Here is a 23,395-nt window from a genome sequence, read left to right as displayed (position 1 = left end):
AGGTTGGTGTCTTGAGTTCGGCTGCTGGGCTTAAAACACGGTAGCTGGACAAAAAACCTGTTTTAAAATGTATCTGTTTGACCTGTTTCTAACTGGATTATAAATAGTCTGCACATGTTCTTTTGTCTCTGTTTCTGTACCATTTATCTCTCCCAGGGTAAATTTTGTCTTAGACCAGTGAAGGGTTTGCAAGTACCACACTTTATACTAGAATTAGTGGAGCATGTCCTTCATGGCTAGTTGAAAAAGTGCATACCATCTTTTCAGCAGACTTGAAATACCAGCTCAGTGTATATTGGGTGCAGCAGAAGGGGCACTGGGCAAGGAATGCAGGGATGCAGATGTGAAAACATGGCTCAATTGATTTTACTGTCAAAACTCGATATTCACATAAGCATGGCAGAATGTTGTTCTGGTCTTTGCTGTGATACTTGCTGCTGGAGCTTATTGAAAGAACTGTCATGGTTTAAGCCCAGCTGGTAACTCAGAACCATGCAGGCGCTTGCTCACTTCCCTGTTTCTTCTTCCTCCTGCTCCCAGAGGGATGGGAAGGAGAATCGAAAGAATGTAACTCCCACAGGTTGAGATAAGAACAGTCCAGGAAATAAGGTATAACACAAACCACTACTGCTACCACCAATAATAATAACGATAAGGTAAATAACAAGGGAAGAGAATACAACCACTCACCTCTCACTGACCAGTGCCTGGCCCAACCTGAGCAGCAATCTAGCCCTTCCAGGTAACTGCCCCCAGTTTGTATGCAGGGCATGACGTGCTGTGGTATGGAATACCTCTTTGGCTGGTTTGGGTCAGGTGTCCTGTCTCTGCTTCCTCCGGGCTTCCCCTCTTCCCTGGCAGAGCATGAGACTCAGAAAGTCCTTTGTTGGAGTAAACATTACTGAGCAACAACTAAAAACATCGGTGTTATCAGCACTGTTGCCAGGCTGAAAGTCAAAACTCCAGCACTGCACCAGCTACTAATAAGGAGAAAAATGACTGCTACTGCTGAACCCAGTCAGTATCCACACCTTATTCCATACCATTCACCTCATGCTCAGATCTCACATTTTTCAATATACCATCATTCTTGTCTTATACATGTATATATATATATATATACATCCACACACACACAAAGAGAGAGATATCATTCCTTAGTGCATGGACCAGTCCCTATAAAGCTGCTGAGTTCATCTGGTCCATGATGTCGGGCTCCATCTCTTGTAACAGTCTGTCAGAGCAAGAGAGATGCTGTGCAGTGTTGGATTGTTGCCTGCTGATGACACCACGGAACTCATCTGGTGACTGCTGAGCTTGTCTGGTTTCTTCAAAGTTCATTCTTTGTTGGGATGATGGTTGGAGGGAAGTCAGGGCCAGCTGCTGGTGACCTGAAGACATCTAGTTGGTGGGCTATAAAAGTGCTTCATAGCAGGCAATAGAATATACTTGAGTTCATTGGCTGTTTTCTCCTAAAATCGAATCACCTTGAGGTACACATTTGACTTCCCCATCTTCCCGCATTACCCACCAAGTATATCTGGGTCCCTGAGCAAGAGCCATCTCACGAGTGGGCTGCCTTTACCTGAAGCAGGAATAACCCAGACTGTCTTGTTGCACTGTTGTGTCCTATTTTAGCTCTGTCTCTGCCTGTTCTCACTCTCCCCGTCTGTCTCTCTTCTCTGTTTAGGTTCATGGTGAAGACTTTATTTATTTTATATTTGCCCAGTGACAGGCACAGTCTGCAGCCTACTGCAGTTTCTGGGCATTATTGTAACGCAATTCATAATGACAGAATACATAGTGTTGGGTGTGATGTGTCTGTAGTGACTAAGTAAATACAGACATTATTCTCTCTTAAGCAAACCAAAAATTTTAAATGTGATACTAACTGTAAGGTGCCACAACAAATATACTGCTGTGAAATGTTTACTGTAGTCTTTTAAACTGTAGTAATATGGAACTGCAAGAGCCAAGAGTGTTTTTTATTTTTTATCCTCCATGACAAGCTTGTTGTGTAAATAGAATTATGGCAAAATACTCATTACTGACTGCTGTAACTTTGCCAGTGAATCTTGTTTGATAGTAAATGGTACTACTTCAGTTTCAGCAGAAACATCTTCAGTTCTGGTGGCTCTTGGTGGAATTTTGCTCTCCTAATCTGTTTTTGGAATTTGAAGCTCAATTCAAGTACAGGTATAATTCTGTTATTGATACTGCTCTTTGTTTAAGTTTAGCAAGTGCTAATACATTTTTGTTCATTATAAGTACACATGCTGTTCAGGTGTCCTCAGCATAAAAAGGACAAGGAGCTGTTGAAGCCAGTCAAGAGCAGGGCCACAAGGATGATCAGGAGTCTGGAGCACCTCCCATACTAAGACAGGCTGAGGAAGTTGGGGCTGTTCAGCCTGGAGAGAAGGGTGCGTGGAGACCTCATAGCAGCCTTCCAGGATATGAAAGGGGGCCTACAAGAATGCTGGAGAGGGACTCTTCATCAGGGACTGTAGAGGTAGTACAAGGGGTGATGGGTTCACACTTAAACAGGGGAAGTTTAGATTGGATATAAGGAAGAAATTCTTTACTGTGAAGGTGGTGAGGCACTGGAATGGATTGCCCAGGGGACTGGTGAATGCTCCATCCCTGGCTGTGTTCAAGGCCAGGTTGGACAGAGCCTTGGGTGATATGGTTTAGTGTGAGGTGTCCCTGCCCATGGCAGGTGGGTTGGAACTAGATGATCTTAAGGTCCTTTCCAATCCTAAACATTCTATGATTCTGTGATTCATATTGGGCTCAGTTCTTGTGTGGGTTTGTAAATCCATATGCATAGATTAGGTCTGAATATTATGTGGTTTGAAGGACCTATTTAGAATTATGGATTTTCTTATCATTGTGCACTGACATTTAAATTGGAAAAATTAAGAGTGTGGGGTGTTTTTTGTTTGTTTGTTTGGTTGGGGTTTTTTTGGTTTTGTGTCTTTTTTTTGTGTGCGTGTGGGGGGGGTTTTGGTTTGTTTTCTTTTTTTCAGGGCAATTGCCTGAAGTATTCTCTTCGAACCTAAACCAAAATATACAAATCTTCCTCCCAGGAGATGGAAAGGGCACTCCTTAGGACACTCCTTTGTGTGCATCCTGTAGAAGTCATTCACAGTCACTATGGTAGTACAAAAGTGGACTGAGGAGTGTCTTTTCTCTAAATTCCTGCATTATTTCGGAACAGGAAAAACAAGCTGTTGAAGAAATAAAAAGATGTAGAAGACTGGCAAAGCACCTGATTTTTCCAACTGCAAACATTTTCCAAATACTTTTTTATATATTTGTAAGAAAAAAAAGAGTATCAGTGTTTTCAGTCATTTATACCTAATACTTGATTACAAAGGTTGCAATCTGAAGTTCAGATGACTTCATTAAAATAAGTGAATTGCTGCTCCTGATGCAGTATGATAAAATTTAGAGTGTGATCTTCAGCAATTTTCATCCATTTTTCTGGCCAGTATTCTGATTCTTTACAGTATTTCTGCTTATTATCTGTTTACATAGTATGTACACATCCTAAATTTATATACTCGTGACTAGTGCAACACAAATTCAAAATACAAGATGCAAACCTACTTTATTCTTATGTACAAGTGAATCAAGTAGTGTAGCTGTCTAACTTGTGACCAGAAAAATACTGGCCACTGATTGCTGCTGTGTGTTTATGGTAATACTTTCATCTCCAAAGCAAAGAAACACTAAACTGGTTTTTGTATTGCAGTAGGACATTATGCCAGAGTTTCTTTTTTTTTTTTTTTTGTTAAAGACATATCTGTATTGTATTCATGTCTGTTAGCTTTTGTGGAAAACTACCATTTCTTTCCCTGATCCCCAGTTTTACTGCTTTCTCACTAGCAGTTCCTCTGAGTCACTGCTAATCTGAGTCACTGCAAAATCTGCTGCTATTACTGTACAGAAAATTTACAACTGAAATTACAGAGGTGTCTTAATGTCTGCGCAGTGTCTGTGGCCATACCTCTCAATTACCTCTCATACTCCTTCAGTATGTGTCTTTTTTGTCTGAAATGTACCTGGTCTGTAAATATTAATAAACATTTCCCGAACGCTGCTGAGCCTCTTCCCTCTTCAAAATTCTACAACATGATTCTTTGCATTAGGCCTCTACTTGTATGTAGAGGGTGAATTCCTGGCAATAATGAGTAGTAGCACATTCTAAATTAGTGCCTGTGGCAGACGTAATAACTCAGTGAAGATACAGGTTAGTACTTGTTATTTCTCCAAACTGGTAGCACATGTCAGAAGCTCTTTTGGGAAGTGGTCCTTTAACAGGTACCTTGAAATGGTGGAGGACAATGATGATTGTAACTATTGCTTTCCATCTCTTGATGATTGTGGTTTTGCTTCCAGTCTGTATTCTCCTGTCCTCATTGTGGTCTGGTTATTTCCTCATCATTACTGCCTTTTATTTTTAGATTTTTCAAAGCACTGTTCAAATCTCTGCTCAGTCTCCAGTGTCTTTGTAAAAGTGATGAAGAGCGACTGACAGCACTCACAATGAGGTTCTAGTGTTAAAAATACACACTTTACATGCAGCTACAGAAAGACATAGATACAGAGCAGATAGAGCTGCAGTGTGAAACATCTGCTGTGAATAATCAAAGTGTCCTTGTGCAAGAACACAGCAAGGTAATATGTGGTGGTTTTTTTCATGTAGATTTCCTTTATCACTTTGCTTTTTAATTCTGGTAAGACCAGTGCTGGTTGAAATTAATTTGTTTGTCAGAGCTAATAACATGTGAAGGGATACCAGTGGGAGGAAGAACAAAGCATACGTACCCATGTTTACTTAACCACAGTATAATTCTGCTAATTGCCCTGCTACATGCCAAAGGGAACACCAAGGACCAAATCTGTGTAAATGGCATTCAGGTTATTTGGGAAGTTTTGCAAAGCTGTACTTTGTGAGGGAGATACCTGGGAAGCATTGTGCCTCAAGGTTCGTAGGTTTCACCAGGAAGATGCAGTGTTGCTTTACTTTCTTTTCTATACTTCATTTTATTTATGTTTACTTCACTAATGTCTGCCTTTGTCTATACCAAATACTGGCGTCAGTCTTGTTGGACTGTTTGTTGTCCTGTGGTTGGAACACTGAGAAGAGGATAACTGAGATAGTCGGGTACTGATTGTGTCTTATGTTTGCTTCTCTGTAATACAAATTATGATTGTCTTATGGCCTCATATGCGAAAGGGGAAGACAGACTGCTGAAAAAAAATTTCTAGCCCCAAGTTCCTGCAATCTGATCCTCTGTAGCCTTCTGAGATAAGGGATGACAGTTTCTATATGGAAGCTGGAAGTAAAGGAAAGGCAGTGAAACAGGCAAGAAAATGAAACATTGCAAGAGAAAAGAAGCTCTTGCTTTATTCCTTTTGAACAGCATAAAGTACAATATACCCTGCAGAAAAAAAAAAAAAAAGAAAATCAGTTTTATCACACACAATTCAATTCTTACACAGTTGCAGTGTATGGGATGTAAAAGTACCTACAAAGTATTTTAATTTTTCTTAAATTTATTGTATTTTCACAAAAGCCTGTCAGGATAATGAAGTCTCAAAACACTGACTACATTGTGATGAGCTTGAATTTGCAATAGCCTCTTGCACATTTCACTGATTAGCTTTTTTACAGTCTTGAGCGGTGGTCTCACTTTGACTGACCGTGGGGTCTGAGTGTAGTGCAAGTAAAGTAAAAAGCTTATTGTCAGTTTTTGAAAATCTTGTTTTCCATTTACAGAAGTAGGGCTGGGGACTGAGTGCAGTGCAGGTGTGAGACAAGTTCATACTCAAGTGCTGCTGAGAGCGGCTGTAGGTAGGGAACTGGGCTGAGCAAATGCCCTGCTGTTGTGAAAAACACTTACCTCCAGTGCTCACATTTAGTTGGGTTCTTGCACTGCAGAATGCAGCTGAGACACCCTGATCTTGGTTTTCTTACAATGACAGCTGATAAATATAAGCAACTCTTCGGGGAAAAAAAAAAATACATTAAAGCACTGTGCAAACGTTTAGTCATATAATAGTTTGTATAATTGTATGTAGAAACAAAATGACCACATGTAATGATCAGTTAATTGTTAGCTACGGTGGAAAAAAAATTTTGTAAGCGCCAGCTTTTGAGTTTTTAGATAAAGAAATTAGGAATAAACTCATCAAAACAAGGTTTGCAGCTGAAGCACATTTTTAAGCAGGTTTCACATTTATCCAGTGTCTGCAGATGGTTTAACCTATATGCTTTCTCAGTCTAGACAATATTCTGAAGAACGCTGCTGATGTTTGCTTGCAAGAGCTAGAACCAAGGAAAAAGCTCTTTTTCTTTTGGCTTCAGTTTTGAGCCTATTTTGTTTTCCAGTGGCATATCTACAGTGGTGCAAGGTGCCCCAGGGCTGCATGTCCCTAGTGAGTCTAGACCCATTCTGTTTACACAAATGGCTCACTACGCCAAGACCACTCACACGTTCCACTTAGGTTTTGCCTCCTGATGGCAGGTAGTGGAAGAGCCCAAGTAAGCTCGCAAATACTGACTGTCAATTCAAAGTACCCTTGCCAGTCCCTCTTAGTTGACTTTGAAAAGAAAATGTACAAGGGTACATTTACAGACAGCTCTGTGATTGAAAAGTGTTGATAAATGTCTAGTCATTAATGCCATTTGAGGCATGCAGTGCCTTCTATGACTCCTTTCTGTAGTGAGTAACTCAACAGAATCATCAAGAAAAAGATGTGTGTGAAACTGTGTATTTTCAGGGAAAAGATATGGGTTTGACCTAATGTTTTACTGTGCTGAATATTTTGAATGTAATCTTCAAATTTTTTTTATCTCATTTAATGTTTATAAAAATTGCCTTTTATTGAGAGGTGTTGATTTAGAAACAGAATTAGGAGAGTTTGAGACTACAATAAAAATATATTCTCATTCTTGACTAATAAAAATGTCCTCAAGTGCTACAGCAATTAACCTTATTTTGTACAGTCATACATCAAACATTAGGACATGGATTCAGTGTAAACAAACAAAAAAAATCACTGTTAATCTTTCATTTTGTGTTTCTTTTTATAGTTTAGGTCATTCTGGTTCAAGAAAGATTCTGAATTCCTCAGTCTCTGGGCAGACTTAAGAAAGTTTGTAGTATGTTAAATCAGAAAGAACAAATCCACATTGATTAGATTAAAAAAAAAAATAAATTAAAAAATCTGGAGAACAAGAACAAATATTCATGAGCAGATTCTTTCCACATGATTGCTCTTGTCATGAATTCCTTCACCATATACTAACCTATAAGTTCATTAATAGTCAAACTGAATTGTTTAAATAGTTGTTTACCCACAGATCACTAAAATGAGTCTTTTAAATTAGATGCTTTTCAATTTTGCAAGGGCTTTTTTAAACCAGACTCGAACATAATGATAGTAATCCTGTTTTTTTTATTTGTGACTACCTAGTATGATATAGCTAGACTAAGATTTTTTTTCTTTTAAAAAAATCATGGAGAAAGAGATGATTTTGTAAGGGTTACAAACAAGAAACCAGGGACTAAGTTACAATCCTAACAAGGCATGTCTGTCTGTGTTTCTTTAATGTAGAAAGCTTGGTTGTAACTATTGAGATTTATGTCATTTAGCTATTTAGGTTAATAAACTGTATAGGTTTGCTCTGATCACAGCTATGGTCCAGTCCCATAACTACTTAAGAATTTACACACCTTTACTGATATGAGAGAGCCTATTCCGGAAGATTTACTTCACTGCACATGGTCACGCTGTCGGGCATTCATCCATTTGGCTGATCACATTGTAGCCTTTCAAACTACCACAAAGGTTGCATAGTAGGTTCGATGAAACACCATACTTTAGCCTATTGATAACTCTAGAAATATTTGGTTTTTCTTGCCCTTCAGCTGCAGCCTTTTGAAAAGACATGGTGTCACTCTAATTAGAACATTACAGGATTAGAAGGGTAGAAAACAAGGGGATCAAAAAGTAGTAATGAAGACTTCAGACTTTATAGGTGCCTTCTTATGAATTGTTAATTTAGGAATTTGCAAAGTTAAATGCACATGAATAGCTATACTTTTATCCATGTATGTGTACACCAGGTGGTGAAACATGCTTATCTGTGATGGTTTAGTTTCACATGTATTCTTCGTAATACCCAAGTAGAGTACCTAAAGAGAAACAAAGACATGTTAGTATAGCAGATATTTGTTATGTGAGGCTATGATTGTGTTGCAGTTCTTGTGGAATGAGATTAAAACAACAACCCAATAACTTGTTTTCAAAGTTAGTTTTATGAAAACTTTACTCTTATTAACATGAGGCAAAGATTAGACCTGAAACTGACTAGTACCTATTTTGGACCAGAAATTAAAAGGTCTGTTGAATAGGTAACTCAGTGGAGCAAAACTTCGCTTCATATAAAGTATGTGGGTAGGATTTAAGATATTTTTATTTAGTATTGCAGAAAATGCTGCTGATTTTCAAATTTCAGCACCTGACTTTTAACATGGAATTGTAAAAAAGCCTACAGCTTAGTCTTAACTGAGAAATTTTTAGTGTTTCCAACAATTAGGCCTGTTGAAACTGTCTTAAGATATATGCTTTTGGACTTTTCACCTAGAAAACTAGGTAGGAGTTCTCTTGCATCTTAGGCAGAAGGAACAGGGCAGTCTCAGTTGTTAAGTTTCTTTTCTCATCCTGAGGCCAGTCGGGAAGAGCTAACAAAAGGAAGGATACCTGCTTGATGTAGGCAACTAGTACTTTCATACATCTATATGGAAGTAAAGCCAGACCTAAGGAGAGGATCTTTGAGCAATTGTTGGAAGTTTTATATAAAATTCATTTGCTGGCTTACATTTCCCTGTGACCATCCGTATTCCTATGAGATAGTTATTATTCTGGGCTTCTCCCCTCACGTCCTAGCTTTTATCCGTCTTGTATGAGATAAGTTGTCACCTTACAGCCTGGTGAATAGCTGACGTCCTCTTGGAGCAACCAAGAGGGCAGGCTGTGGTTGGTGTCCTCCTCTCAGTCATGGGGGAAGAGCAATTTATGTCACAACTTTTCATGCCACCACCGCATTTGTCCCACTGCCTAGATTCTACATAGAGGAGCTATTGTCCTTCTGCCTGTGTCTTTCAGGGCATCTTGGGTAGGTAAATCCTCCTGTACAGCCAAGTCATATTGGCCTGAGAAGAGCAGGGGAAGGAATTGTGGTGCTTTAGCCAATATAATTTCTGGAAAGGGTGTGCATGAGGAAATGGCATCACCTCTGTGATGCCTGCAACACTTAGCTCAGTTTGCAATTTTGACTGAGCCTTCGGAATTCCTCTTTGGTTGGATTTCTCTGGCAGAAATATCTTTTTGAAAAAACACCTGCTGATTTAAAAAGCAACAACTGTTGTGTAATGAAACAGAATTAGACCTTCAGAGAATTATTCAGAGTTAAAAGTATTCATATTCAAAGTTCTTGCTGTTGTCTGAAAACCAGATGTACCAGGTTACAAAACTAGTGACTTTCCTGAAAATGCAAGCCTTGTTAAATCCTACAACTACATTATTTGAACAGGAAACTGAATATTTAATACCTATCCAATGTTTATTTTTCCTTTTTCTCATATATTTTTAAGTAAGATTTTAAAACAATGGTGAAGCATTCCTCTTTTCAAAATGGACTCTGATGATGCTTTTAGAAATAAGTTCAAAGTCTGAAGTGATGCCTAAGTCCAGACATCCCTGGGAAGGGCTTCCCTTCCCTTACCCTCCCTACCAGTGAACTGGTTCCCCACACATTTGCCTCTCCCAGAGAAGTCTCTGGACTTTTCTTTGTGTTTCCTCCATATCTAGAGTTCTGGTCCAGCTGGCTGGAGTTATCTTTCTTCATAGCAGCCCATGTGGTCCCGTGCTTTGCATTTTTTACTAGAAAGTGTTGATAACACAAAAATGACAACACACCAATGTTTTGGCTGTTGGTGAGCACTGCTTGCACAGTGTCAAGGCTTTCCACCACCTCACCACCACATCAAAAAAAGAGCTAGTAGGTTGGGATGAGCAAGAGTCTGGGAGGGGACATAAACTTCCCAAAGGGCTATTTCATGCTGTTTGATGTCATGCTGAGGGAACAGAGGAGGATGGAGGGATATTTGTGGTGTTGGCATTTGTCTTTCTGAGCTACCACTAAATACACTGAGGCCCTGCTGTCCAGGAAGTGGTTGGATACCTGTCTCCTGATGGGAAGTAGTGAGTACGTTCCTTGTTTTGTTTTGCCTGTGTATGCAGCTTTTGCTTTTCTTATTAAACTGTCCTTATTTTGACCAAGGAGCTTTTCCATCTTACTTTCTTCCCCCTGTTGACAGGGGTGGACAGTCTTGGTTCTTGAATATTGCATGAGGAAGAGGAGCTGGTCATATAAGAGGAGAAATACTATAACCATTATTCTGGTTATTGTCTTTTCTTCAATTGCGAGCACTTCAACTTCTCTGTTGGCCTGTTTTAATCTTCTGGAGTCTTTTGGAAGTGGAATGTGCCTTGTTTTGTATCTTTAGTATGCAGTGCACATCAGAAGTACTTCAAAAGCAAACATGTCTTTTTGAACATAAAATTTTACAAACTGTAAAATAGAGTCTGGGTTTTGGTAATAGTGAAATACAGCTGCAGCTGACTGTAAGAGATGCTGATTTATATCCAATTCACATTAACTTCAGGGAATTGCAATCCCTGAATTGCAGGGAATTGAATCCCTGCAATTTAATGAAAATCATACCAGAATATGAAAGAAACACACATAAATGGTATGAAGAAGTATACATGAACACCTGCATATGATAGAAGTTTGAAAAATTACGTAAGCAGCTTATAAGGCCAGATTTTTTCATAAAAATTACTTATGTGCTTGGGAATTTAACTTCACTTAAAGTCAATAGGGTGAAGTCCTCAAAAATCTGATAATCAGTTTTGAACATTTTACTTTTACCTGTATATCACATTCTCTGTCAAACTGATGTAAAGATAGATATCACTTGATTTTTTTTTTTTTTTTTAGGGGTATAAAGGAGAGATACACAGGATAATCAGCTTCTTAAAAAGATTTCAGCCTCCTTCAGGACATTGTGTGGGTTTTCACCCTTTAACAAAGGTATTTCAGCTCAGCAGAGCATGCACACATTTTCCCTTTTTACACCTTTGTCCATGAACTCTTCTTTCCGCCCTTCAGACAGCCCTTGCAGACACGCACACACACCATTGCGTTGGTATGCCAGTGTGGTTTCCTGTGTCTTTGCATCAGATCTTACTCAGTAGCCAACTTTGAATGCCAAACCCTGCCAGCACAGCAGCCTCTTCTTCACAAAGTAATAGCGTGGTTAAGATGTCATTCTCCGTAAACCAATTTTGGCAAGGATGACAGCTAAGGGCAGGAGCTGGAGTTGTCTTTATTCAGCCTAAGCTATTCAAGTGGCCTTAATCCTCCCTCTTATTACCCTGTCTTTGTGGAAGGTAGATGGACTCACTTTACCAAGATGGAATGAGGTGGTTTGTTTTTTTTTGTTTTTTTTTTTTTTTTTTTTTTTGTCTTTTTTGTATGGTCACAACAACAAAAGACCTGGGAAATTCCAATTAATTAGCATGTCTTGGGGTAATGAAAGAAAAAGGTTGAAAGGAAAATATCTAAAGCCTTGAGAGGAGTGGAAGCATGGAGTGACAATACAGATTTTAAGTACTCGTGGTTGTTTCTATAATTTTCCCAGGGTTTGCCTGTCATTGACCTAAAGAGATAAGGTGGAAGGACAAGTGGAAGGTTTTGTTTGGACCATGATGTAATAACATTTCAGCTTTTAAGAAATCTGAATAGATTATAATGTAAAGAATGTTGATAGTAGCCTACTCTAGAAGTCAGCTTAAATAGCAAGAACTGCTGTCATTTTATTAGTGCAATGCACCTTACAGACCATATATGTTTCATACAACAAGATTGCATATGAAGATAGTGGTAAAAATTGCCAGAGAAGTTGTGGTAATCATGCAGATGGACTTTTAAGGACTAATTTCTACATCTGGAAAGTGTTCTAAAGTGCTCTCAGGTAATCTTGTATGCTGAATTGAGAAAATGCATGCTCTGCATAAGTAAGTAAATGCTTATAGTAGAAAAAATGTTCTCTGAACTACAGAAGTTTAGTTTTATGAGTTGTACCTGGCTTTTGGCCTCTATATCTTTGCAGCTTTTAGTTTAATTGATCTTTATGCTTCCGTAAGAATGTGACTTTCTGACTTTCTCATCTTAAGGACTTTTCACAAAGCAGACACAGCTACTGAGTCAAACGTATGTTTGAATTGATTGTTGTAAAGGTGGAACAACCAGAGATCAGTGTGGGAACATTTTAAATGATGAAAATAGCATGTGTCAAAGCCAAGTTCTTTTTCTTGAAAAAGACTTTTGTTTCAGGCAAAAAAACAAAACGAAACAAAAATCAAAACCAAACCAAACCAACAAAAAATCAACACCCTTTCCATTGTGTCTGGAATAAGATTTGCATAATGCTTTGAGATACTCCTGCTGTAGCGATTCATTTGTTGATAGTGTTTGATAGACATGCTTGAAATGTATATATCAGTTAACAAGATTGTAACTTGAAAGGACATTTTTTTTTTACTGAAAAGTTTTTTTGAGGTGATAAAACATACTGGTATTTAATGAAGCATGAAACTTTTAAATGAACCATGAAAGCAATAGTTAAACTAATTAACTGAGTATAAATCCTCTTAGAATACATACGTTATGTGGGCTTTATGCTTGTTATTTCTGCCCAGTTAAACTGACAACTAGGATAACAACTCATATTATCTTTCAGCAGAAAAAGCATTATCAGTATTTTGCTTTTAGTACAAGGCAAAAGAGAAAATTGTTTGTTTGTACTGCTCAGAATCTCAGGAACAAAGCAGTTGTAAAAATCACCCTTTAGTATCCTTGAGCAATGGACTTTTATCTGGGAAACAAAAACGTACTGAATGTGATTGTAGGTTACTCACATTCCTGCTTGCATACTGCAAGAGCCAGTTTCTGTAGTTCTTTCCATGTTAACATTTGCCACCTGTTCTTAATTAGTATCACTATTCAACAGGTTGGCATTTAATCTTTTTTCCTGCTTGCACAAGCTCTGAATGCTTGAGCATTTAACTTTCTTCAGGGAGGAAAGATCCTTTTCTGAAAAGTGTTGTCAAATACCTTGGCTTATCTGTAAAGATTTAGAAAGAGACCCTCATATGAGATTACAGTTTAACACTGAACACAGCCTTTATTGCATGTTTTTTTTATGAACAGATGTCTCCTGGTGGATCATGACATACAATGCAGTCTGGCACTGACGTGTTATGGTGCAAAGGCTGAGACCTGGCTCATGCTGGGGGTAGAAGGCAACCTCCTTGCTCTTCTATCCTCTGCTCAGGACTCCTGCACAACTGGTGGCGGGTTTTACTAGAAGGAAGTTGTCACAGATCGTTGGAGTTATGGCAGCCTAACCCTGCTGAGAATCTGTCCCCTTACTCCTGATTCTCTGTTGGATGGAGTTAGCATCCCTATGTATAGGTGGGTAAAGGAGACAAAAGATCTTACCTTCTCTTTGCCTGGGGTCTGGATGAAGGAAAGGGTCTGCGTCTTTCTTCCCAAGGTTACCTACTGCCCATACAACCAGGCTGACAGGAGAAGCAAGTATAAGATGTGCACAAGGAAGACTGTCTCTGTGTTAGACAGTAGTCCAATGAACAGCAAGAAATCACAAATTATTCTGTGAACAGGGAGTACATTGCTGTGCTACCTTGCTTTGGTACATGGAATCATGAAGTCTTTTTGGTAATGGATCTGCATGTGCCTATGGTTACAGATAACAAAGCTTCTGTGTGACATTTTCTAAAACATTAAAGATGTTGAAATAACAGAAATTATCACATCTGAGCATCTTTTAATTACAATTGAGGAAAAAACCTGTAGGAATTACTGGAAAAAATGCCATGTGTGTATTTCTAACCCGAAGAAAAGCACAGGTGTGCAGTGCAAATTGAACAGTGCTAGAAGTTGCGGGAGATAAAGTATTATGGAGTACACAGAATTATTATTCTGAAGTGTTTCCTTTGCTTGCTGTTTTGCATTGCAGTCAGGTGATACCAGCAAAGAAGTATTCCATCAACACTGTCAGAATTGGTACACTTATTTTGCAGTTGAATGCAACACCATTTAATGGGCAACATGTTTCCCTATAGATTTCATTTGAGTCCTACCATTCATAATGTATGAGGAAGTTTTAACAATATTATTTTTTTGGTTTGCCCCTCAAGTAATGCCACTTGCAAGTCAGTTGAAATAACAGTCTGTGCTCTGACACATATACAGATGTATGCTCTGTGTTAATTTTGGTCAGATTCAATCAGTATTTTCCCAATGTCACTGGAACTGGAAGGTATTACCTCTAATTCCAATACAGTTCTTTTCTGTTCTTTCAGATATCTCTATTTTTCCATTTTGACTGTAATAACAATTTTTTCTTTGTCAGTATTGTAATGGTATTTTGAGGAGCTTGCCAATGCTGAAATTTAAACCATGAAACTTTTTTTTTTTTTTCACTTGATATTATAGAATCATGGAATCATAAAGTAGTTAGGGTTGGAAAGGACCTTAAGTTCCAGCCGCCTGCCATGAGCAGGGGCACCTCACATTAGACCATGTTGCCCAAGACTGTTCAACCTGGCCTTAAACAGTGCCAGGGTTGGAGCATTAACCACTTCTTCGGGCAACCTGTTCCAGTGCCTCACCACCCTCACAGTAAAGAACTTCTTCGTTTTATATATATATATATATACTTCGTGTGTTTTAAGTTTGAATCCATTGCCCCTTGTCCTATCACTACAGTCCCTGATGAAGAGTCCCTCTTTAGATACTGGAAGTCTTCTGTGAGGTCTCCATGCAGCTTCTCTTCTTCAGGCTGAACAGCCCCAACTTTCTTAGCCTGTATTTGTACGTTTCTTCATCTGCCTTAGGTATTATTTGACATTGGATTAATATAGCAGTAATATATTACATTGCTGGTGGTGTTTCTTTTGTTTCATACGAGTTATTTGAGAAGAATATGAAGCCTGCTCATTGTATTAATTTTTCAGAAATACAAACTAAATGATCAGGTTAAGTTTTGTAGTTAGAAACTCACCAGAAGCTGGTATGAGTAACTAAGACTGTAGAGAACTGGTAGCATAAACCAGAGATGAAAAGCTGTATGTTTTCTACAGTAGAAGAGCAAATACTGTGTATTATCCTAACAAGGACAAAACCAAAGTCATCTGATGTCACTGATAACAAACAAGGAGTAACCCATTGCAGCTAAAACATTTTTAGTTCAGTTAAACATTTACTGGTCTGTGCAGTAGTGAACTGGTAACTTCTTTTTATGCAAAATAAGAAAACGGAGTAGCTTTCAAAGTAGCTTTTTAATAAGTGGGAGGCATTCCTAATATAAATAAAACTGGTTCAAACTTAACATGAAATTGTAAATGTCTACAGATCTAATTGAAAATCTTTGTTTTACAGTGTGTGGGGTGTGTTTTCTCCTAGAAGTTTCTTGAACCTGGATATTTCATAATATATTCTTAGTTTAGTCATTACTAGACCACTGATTTCATTTGTTTACATTTAGTGGTTAAAGTGTTCCATAGAAGTCAGTGATCTCATTGCTGTCTGCTTTAAACCAGCTAAGTTAATCACCTGTGAGGTATTGTTTTCACCAGTCAGTTCTGGATAATTTTTTACCTTGGTTCCACTTGAACGGAGACATTGTTTCTCATTGTGCTTTGTCAGTCTCTTTTGTCTCACAATAGAGTTGCTGAAAGTACATGCTTGATTACTTCATACAATGAATAAATAGCAAATAGCACTGGAAATTAGTGCTAGCTAATTTACCAAGTGCACTCCGATAGTGAAGAAACTGCCTTTCCAAGATTCAAAGCATGGAGAGATTTTAAAATGCATACATAGTACTTTCTCATAATACAATGTGGTCATATAATCCTGTTTAGTGTATTCCCTGCAGATTATTTTTCTTGATTGTAAAGATTAAGTCTCTGTGAGCAGTTAAAGACATGGAAATTGCCGATACTAGTAGATTAATGGTCTGTCTAACTCACTGTTCAGAGTGGACACTTCCAGAGGCTTTGAAGGAAATTTCTTACTAGCAAGGCATTGCTAATTTTAAGTGTTAAGAAAATCATGAGATGGTAACCATATAGTTAAAACCAGTGAGGTTTTAGGATCTCAATTTCAGATTCTTTCTCTAACTAGAAAGCCTTGATTTTTTAAGATTGTATTTTCTAAGGAAATAAAGGCAAAGTGTAGTCTATTCTGTGGTGTAGTTATTTGAGAAACGATCATATTTGATAAAAATTATAATCTGGCAACTTTATTGAGCCATAGTTTAGTAATTTACTTGTACCCTGGAAAATTCCAGATTGCATGCTGTCCAAAAATTGCTCATAACTAACGTAGTTTTGACTGATTTTTTTTTTTTTTTGCATACTCCACATACAAGCCTCAAGGTCTTACATAAAAGACTTGGGCTCAGGGGATGTTACCAATGTGAAGAATTCCAGAATCTCAAATAGGCAAAGACTTTGGCTGATCCTGTAATAGAGGCAAGTGCCAACCTTCTTGCAGTTCATAGAATCATAGAATCATAGAGTGGTTAGGTTTGGAAAGGACCTCAAGATCATCGAGTTACAACCCCCTGCTGTAGGTAGGGATTCCTTACCCTAGACCATGTTGGCCAAGGCTCTGTCCAGCCTGGGCATGAATGCTGCCGAGGATGGAGCATTTACCATTTCTTTGGGCAATCTGTTTCAGTGCCTCACCACCCTCACAGTAAAGAACTTTTTCCTTATATCTAACCTGAACTTCCCCTGTTCTAAGTTTGAACCCATTACTCTTTGGATGAAGAGTCCCTCCCCAGCATCCTTGTAGGCCCCCTTCAGATACTGGAAGGCCACTATGAGGTCTCAATGCAGCTTCTCTTCTCCAGGCTGAACAGCCCCAACTTTCTCAGCCTGTCTTCATACGGGAGGTGCTCCAGTCCCTTGATCATCCTCGTGGCCCTCCTTTGGACTTGCTGCAACAGTAAATGGGGGTTTGAATTTGAAACTGAAAATGGTGGTAATATTTTCCTTTTCCCAGTTGTCGGGAATGCCACATGACTTTTCAAATATGATGGCTTAGCAACTTCATTTGCCGGCTCCTTCAGGACCCGTGGAATTTCATCAGATGCTAATGGGCTTGTGCACATTCAGGTTCCTAAGACGATCTCGAACCTGATCCTCTCCTACAGTGGGCCTAAGTTCTTCAATCTCAATTCTGCCTTTTCCCCCTGCCTTGTTTGAAGCCACAGTTTAACACACTTAAAAGAGGGTTTCAAAGGGTCTGATATCGACTGCCCTGTAGCTGGTGTCTCTATGTACATAGTTGGCATGCAATAGTTCCTCTTAGGTTGTTGTAGAAACAATAGAAAATCGCTCATTATGTTTAAGGACAAGTAGACAATGCTGGCTCTCTAGTAGTCATTAATAATATGATTAAAATCGGAGGAGGGGAAGCCTGAAAGGTTTGGCAGTCCCAGGGCAAGAGAGGTTGGGCTATTTCCCATCTGGAAACAAGTCTTCCAAGCAAACCTTCGAGTATTTCAGTTAGCAGCTACTGAGAAGCTCCTCCAACTAGGATGCCGAAACCCCTGCAGATATGGTGACACAGAGCAAAGATGTACATGGTAGCTGAGGCCTGCAACCTCTGGAAGATTCACCGTGTTGTGGAGAAAGAACAAATTTGGATTGAAAAGGCCTTGGTGACTCATATCTAATCTACATGAAAAATACATTGATGAAGTCTTACCTACTGAATGGGTCTCTGTCCTCTCTGTTTTTATTGTCTTACAATAAGCTTCTTTCTCCCCATTTTGATCGATACTGAATCCACGAAAACAAGACTGGAAGCCTTTTTTTTTTTTACAAGGGAAACCAACTGTTTCAAAAGCCCTTAATTATTATACTTCAATAGACAGAAAATCCCCTAGGAAAATTACCTATTGTTTCTTTGTTGCAATTCTTTCATTTCTTCTGCTAGCTTTTTTTCAGATAGTTTTAATAGCTTTCTTTTATACTATTGATCTAAGAGATGATTGAATTTAATCTGGTTTGTAGTATGTATTTGGTACGTTGTGTGTTTCAGAACACCAAAAAAATTAAAACTGTTTTGGTGTTACATGTTTTTTTTCCCATTTATACATGAGAACCATAGTTTACAATTTCAGAAGTTTGGTGAAGCAGTTTTACTTTATAACCTGACTTACTTGGCAGGATTAGCAAGTTACTACTCTTGACTTGGAGAAGCAGACAACAAAATCAGTTGGTTTTCAATCAATATCTGATAAAAGAACCTGTATTTAAATTTAAATAATTTAATATCAGGTTATGCCTCCAAAAATTATGAATGTGATATAAATTAAGAGAACCTGATCTGGAATTCAGTGTACTTAAGTTAAATTCATTGTATTTTTCTGTATTCTTTGAATGTTCATCAAAAGATTGCAATGAAATACTTTTGCATGTCAAATGTGAGTGAAACTTAGCTATTAACCAGCTGTAGACAATAAACAGGGAAAATAGACAAGCTAACAAATGAGGAAGTGAATGGGTAAAGTATTTCTATAAAATGTTTTTACTGTTTGTGTTTGTTGTTACTGTTAGTTACTGATGAAAGAGCAGTTTTGATTTATGTGTAATATGTTTATTTGGAATAAATGACATGCAAATCAATTGTAGCTCTTCCTGTGAGCCAACTCAGGACTAATTCCACCTCCTCAGTTTATTGGACTATCTCTCAATTATATAGAATCATAGAATCAAGTAGGTTGGAAAAGACCTCTAAGATCATCAAGTCAACTGTTATCCCACGACTGCCAAGTCCACCACTAAACCATGTCACTGAAGGCCTCATCTACATGGATTGTGAACACTTGCAGGAATGGTTATTCCACTCCTTCCCTGGGCAGCCTGTTCCAATGCCTGATTATGCTTTCAGTGAAGAAATTTTTCCTGATATCCAATGTAAACCTCCCCTGGTGCAGCTTGAGGCCATTACCTCTTGTACTATTACTTGTTACTTGAGAGAAGAGACCAACCCCCCACCTCACTACAACCTCCTTTCAGGTAGTTGTAGAGAGTGATAAGGTTCCCCTGAGCCTCCTTTTCTCCAGACTAAACACTCCCAGTTCCCTCAGCTGCTCTCCATCAGACTTGCGCTCCAGACCCTTTACTAGCTTTGTTGTCCTTCTCTGGACCCGCTCCAGCACCTTAATGTCTCTCTTGCAGTGAAAGGCCCAGAACTGAACACAGGTTTCAAGGTGCAGCCTCACCCGTGCTGAGTACAGGGGGATGATCACTGCCCTGGCCCTGCTGGCCACACTATTGCTAATACAGGCCAGGATGCCACTGGCCTTCTTGGCTGCCTGGGCACAAGCTGGCTCATGTTCAGCTCCATCAATCATCACCCCCAGTTCCTTTTCCTCAGAACAGCTTTCCAGCCACTCTTCCCCAAGCCTGAAGCATTGGATGGGGTTGTTGTGACCCAAGTGCAGGACCCAGCACTTTGCCTTGTTGAACGTCATACCATTGGCCACAGCCCATCGATCCAGCCTTCCCATTGATCCAGCCTGTCCAGATCCCTCTGCAGAGGCTTCTTATTTTCCAGCAGATCAGCACTCCTGTCCAGGTTGGTGATGTCTGCAAATTTACTGAGGGTGCACTCATTTCCCTCATCCAAATCATCAGTGAAGATATTAAACACAACTGGCTCTAACACCAAGCCCTGAGGGACACCACTACTGGTCACCAACTAGATGTGATACCATTTACCACCACTCTTTGTGCTCTGCCATGCAGCCACTTTCCAACCCAGCAAAGAATACACCTGTCCTGGCCATGAGCAGCCAGTTTCTCCAGGGGGTTGCTGTGGGAGACAGAGTTATTTGAACTTACTTAAGTCCAAATAGACAATGTCCACAGCCTTCCCGTCATCAGTCAGGTGGGTCACCTTGTAATAGAATAATATCAGGTTGTATAAGCAAGATCTGCCCTTTGTGAACCCATGCTGACGGGGCCTGATCCCCTGGTTTTCCCACATGCTGCGCAATTACACTCAGGATGATCTTCCCTGGTGCTTAGTTCAGGTTGACAGGCCTGTGATTTCCAAGGTCATTTGCTTCTCTTGCTCATTTAAAATATTAACTCCATGTATTTTTCTTAGACTCTACAGCCTCATTCAAACCCCACTGATGTCCTTCAAAGAGGTTCCCATGATGGAAATTTGAGACATTAAGGAACTCCTGGTTGTCCTTTCATTGTCCTGAAATTTGCAGGCTTTGGGTCGATGATACAGCAGACCTGTACTAAGGGCTCCTCTTGCACTGTGGATATGTGATGTCAGATGCTGATGTGGGACATAGTCGTTCTGCCAGTTCACATCTGTTCAGCGCTTCTGAACACACTTTCTGACAGCTTTCTGACAGCAGCAGGCTCACGCCAGATTAGATGTCCATCTTGCACCCATTTAACTTTGTGCTAGATCAGATGTGGTCTGTACTACTGCAGGTGGCTCAAAGTCAGTGTAAGCTTCCTATCTTGAGCTCTGACATCTCTATCTCAATATGCTCATGCCTGATTCAGATAAAATTAATAATGGCCAGTGGCCTGCAGGGTACAGATGAGGTATTAATGATGAGGGTTTGGCACATTTACACCTGTATGAAACAATGGATAAGATGTTATGACTTTGCTTTTCATAGCAGTAGTCTTTTACTTTGCAGTCTTTTTCAGTGGTGGGAGATGATCATAATATCCCAGGATCAACTAGGTTGGAAAAGGCCTTTCAGATCATCAAGTCTAACCATTAATGATGATAGTTTCTTTCTTGATAATTTCCCTTCCCCATACCCTCACACCCCTCTTGCCTTTTAAGTGGAATAATTGCAGTTTTTCTCCTTAATAGCAAGTGTTTTTCAATGATAAAAAGAACAAAACCTTCTTTTTCCACTTCTGCATCAGAGAAATGCCCAGGCAAATGTTTATCAGGACCAGAGTCTTGCATTACATTTGTCTGTTATCCCAGTAATACAATCTCTCATTTTCTCATTTTTTCCTTTTGGCGATAAGTGACTAATTATCTTTGGCTGTCATCCTTACCCTTATGCAATAAGTTCTCTTAGCTGTTCTCAGATTCACTGAGGCGCTGTTTATGCACAGGTAATAAAAGCAGACCCTATAACTGAAAGGGAAAGCAGGATATAATGAGGATGACACTTCTGTATTTAACAGTACTGGTTTGACACTACTCCCTTTTCTGGTTTTACTTTTGGAATTTCTTTTTCCCCCTGACAAGGATCAAGCAGATCAGGTTATTCATGTGTAGACAGCAATTTCACTGTATCAGTTGCACATTGTTATTTGAACCTGTCGTGGTTTAAGCCCAGGCCGTAAATTAGAACCACGCAGTCTACTTCCCCTCCCCACCCCCCCAAAGGGATGGGGAGGAGAATCGAAAGAATGTAACTCCCACGGGTTGAGACAAGAACAGTCCAGTAACTAAGGTATAACACAAATCACTACTGCTACCACCAATAATAATAGTGATAAGGGAAATAACAAGGGAAGAGAATACAATACCCCCTGCCGGAAATGAGCCCGACAGAAAAGAGGACGTGCCCTTCAGGGTAGCTCCCAGTTACATCCCCCGGCATGACGTGCTGTGGTATGGAATACCTCTTTGGCTAGGTTGGGTCAAGTGTCCTGTCCCTGCTTCCTCCCGGCTTCTCCTCCTCCCTGGCAGAGCATGAGACTCACAAAGTCCTTGGTCAGGGTAAACATTCTGACCAGTAACTGAAAACATCGGCTTTATCAGTATTATTCCCAGGCTGAAAGTCAAAACCACAGCGCTGCACCAGATACTATGAAGGAGAGAAACTGACTGCTGCTGCTGAACCCAGGACAGAACCAATATATGGTCTGTCCCTAAATTAAAATCTTACAAGGGCACTTTCCTAAAAAATAGCTGGCTAAACATATGTAATATTCACACAGATATATTCACATAGAGATATTACGTAGTAGTATGTATTTCATATGATGTGAATGTTACATAAATTTTTAACTTCGCCCAACCCAGCTTTTTGCTAAGAGGAGTGGCATTCATTTTATTCCCAGGGACAATTTAGGATTTTTGCCTAATTTTTGCTGGCTGGTTTCATTTTAACACTCTGTAACATTATAAAAACAACTGCTGAGTAGCACAGTGATTCAGCTTTAGTGAGTTCAAAATATAAACTGCTTTACAGGAAAGAAAATAAAATACCTTCTCCTATTCCTTTGATTTAACTGAACATCTTCAATGAGAGCAGACAGCAATTCTACAATTCTTAAAGGCTTTTTTCTAGTACTCATGATGGAATTGACTGCAGTAAAATGAGTTCTGCTTGCATGTTTGTCCTCATAAATTTCCAGTCCTTCTGGTTAAATTTCAGTATTTTAGGTTATTAAATATTTTTTCTTTCCTTACCCTTGAGTTTTCAGCCAGATGCTATATTCTTCACTAATATTTTGAAGTAGTAGCAGTGAGTAAGTTGTTTTTCCTACAGGGCTGCCATATTTCATCCCAAGGAGTACATTCTGGTGATGAATCATGCAATCAACTTGTAATATTTGTATATGAATTTGCAAAGCACTTAGGATCATAGTGGATGAAGAACCATGTATGTGCTCCTCACATACATGTAGATATTACCAATTAGTCGAAAAGAAGAATAATTAGAAAAGAAGGCATAGACCTCAGAAGCAGCCTCAGAAACAGGAATAAACAGTTATACATTCACCCCCCCCCTTTTTTTTTTTTTTAAGGAAAGCTACAATTTAACATTCCTAGGGTGAATTGCAAAATTTTAAGATAATCCTTTTTGATCTGGAGGAGAGTTAAGGATTTGGATTTTCTTCCTATGACTGTGAGGACCATAAATGCCTTAATGTACTTTGTGGATTTCACAACCCGTTTGAATGTCTTGGAAAAAAATACTATGTGAATTTTACAACCAAGTCAAAAGTAGATTTAATTTAGAAAACAGTTTAAATTGAAAGCACTTTTCAGTATTTCCCCTGATGTTGCTATCCTGCTTTGCAGAGTGTTCTGAACATGGGGAAGCAGCTAGAAATGTGAATTATCTCAATATTAATTTCCAGCTGTGATAAGCCTTTGCTATATCCAATAACTTCAATATTACAACCTACATTTTTCATC

At 39.1% G+C, this 23,395-nt stretch overlaps 1 protein-coding gene across 1 annotated transcript in view; it reads left to right on the top strand.

The window, feature by feature from the left end:
• Positions 1–23,395, top strand: part of GLIS3 (GLIS family zinc finger 3) — a gene marked incomplete at its 5' end in the record, with an annotated part of 147,192 nt that overhangs the window by 7,233 nt on the left and 116,564 nt on the right.

This window comes from Psittacula echo, assembly GCF_963264785.1.
Source record: "Psittacula echo genome assembly, chromosome: Z".
Classification (NCBI taxonomy): Eukaryota; Metazoa; Chordata; class Aves; order Psittaciformes; family Psittacidae; genus Psittacula; species Psittacula echo.
The sequence above is the reverse complement of the archived record's forward strand: the minus strand, read 5'-3'. Positions and strand labels throughout refer to the sequence as shown.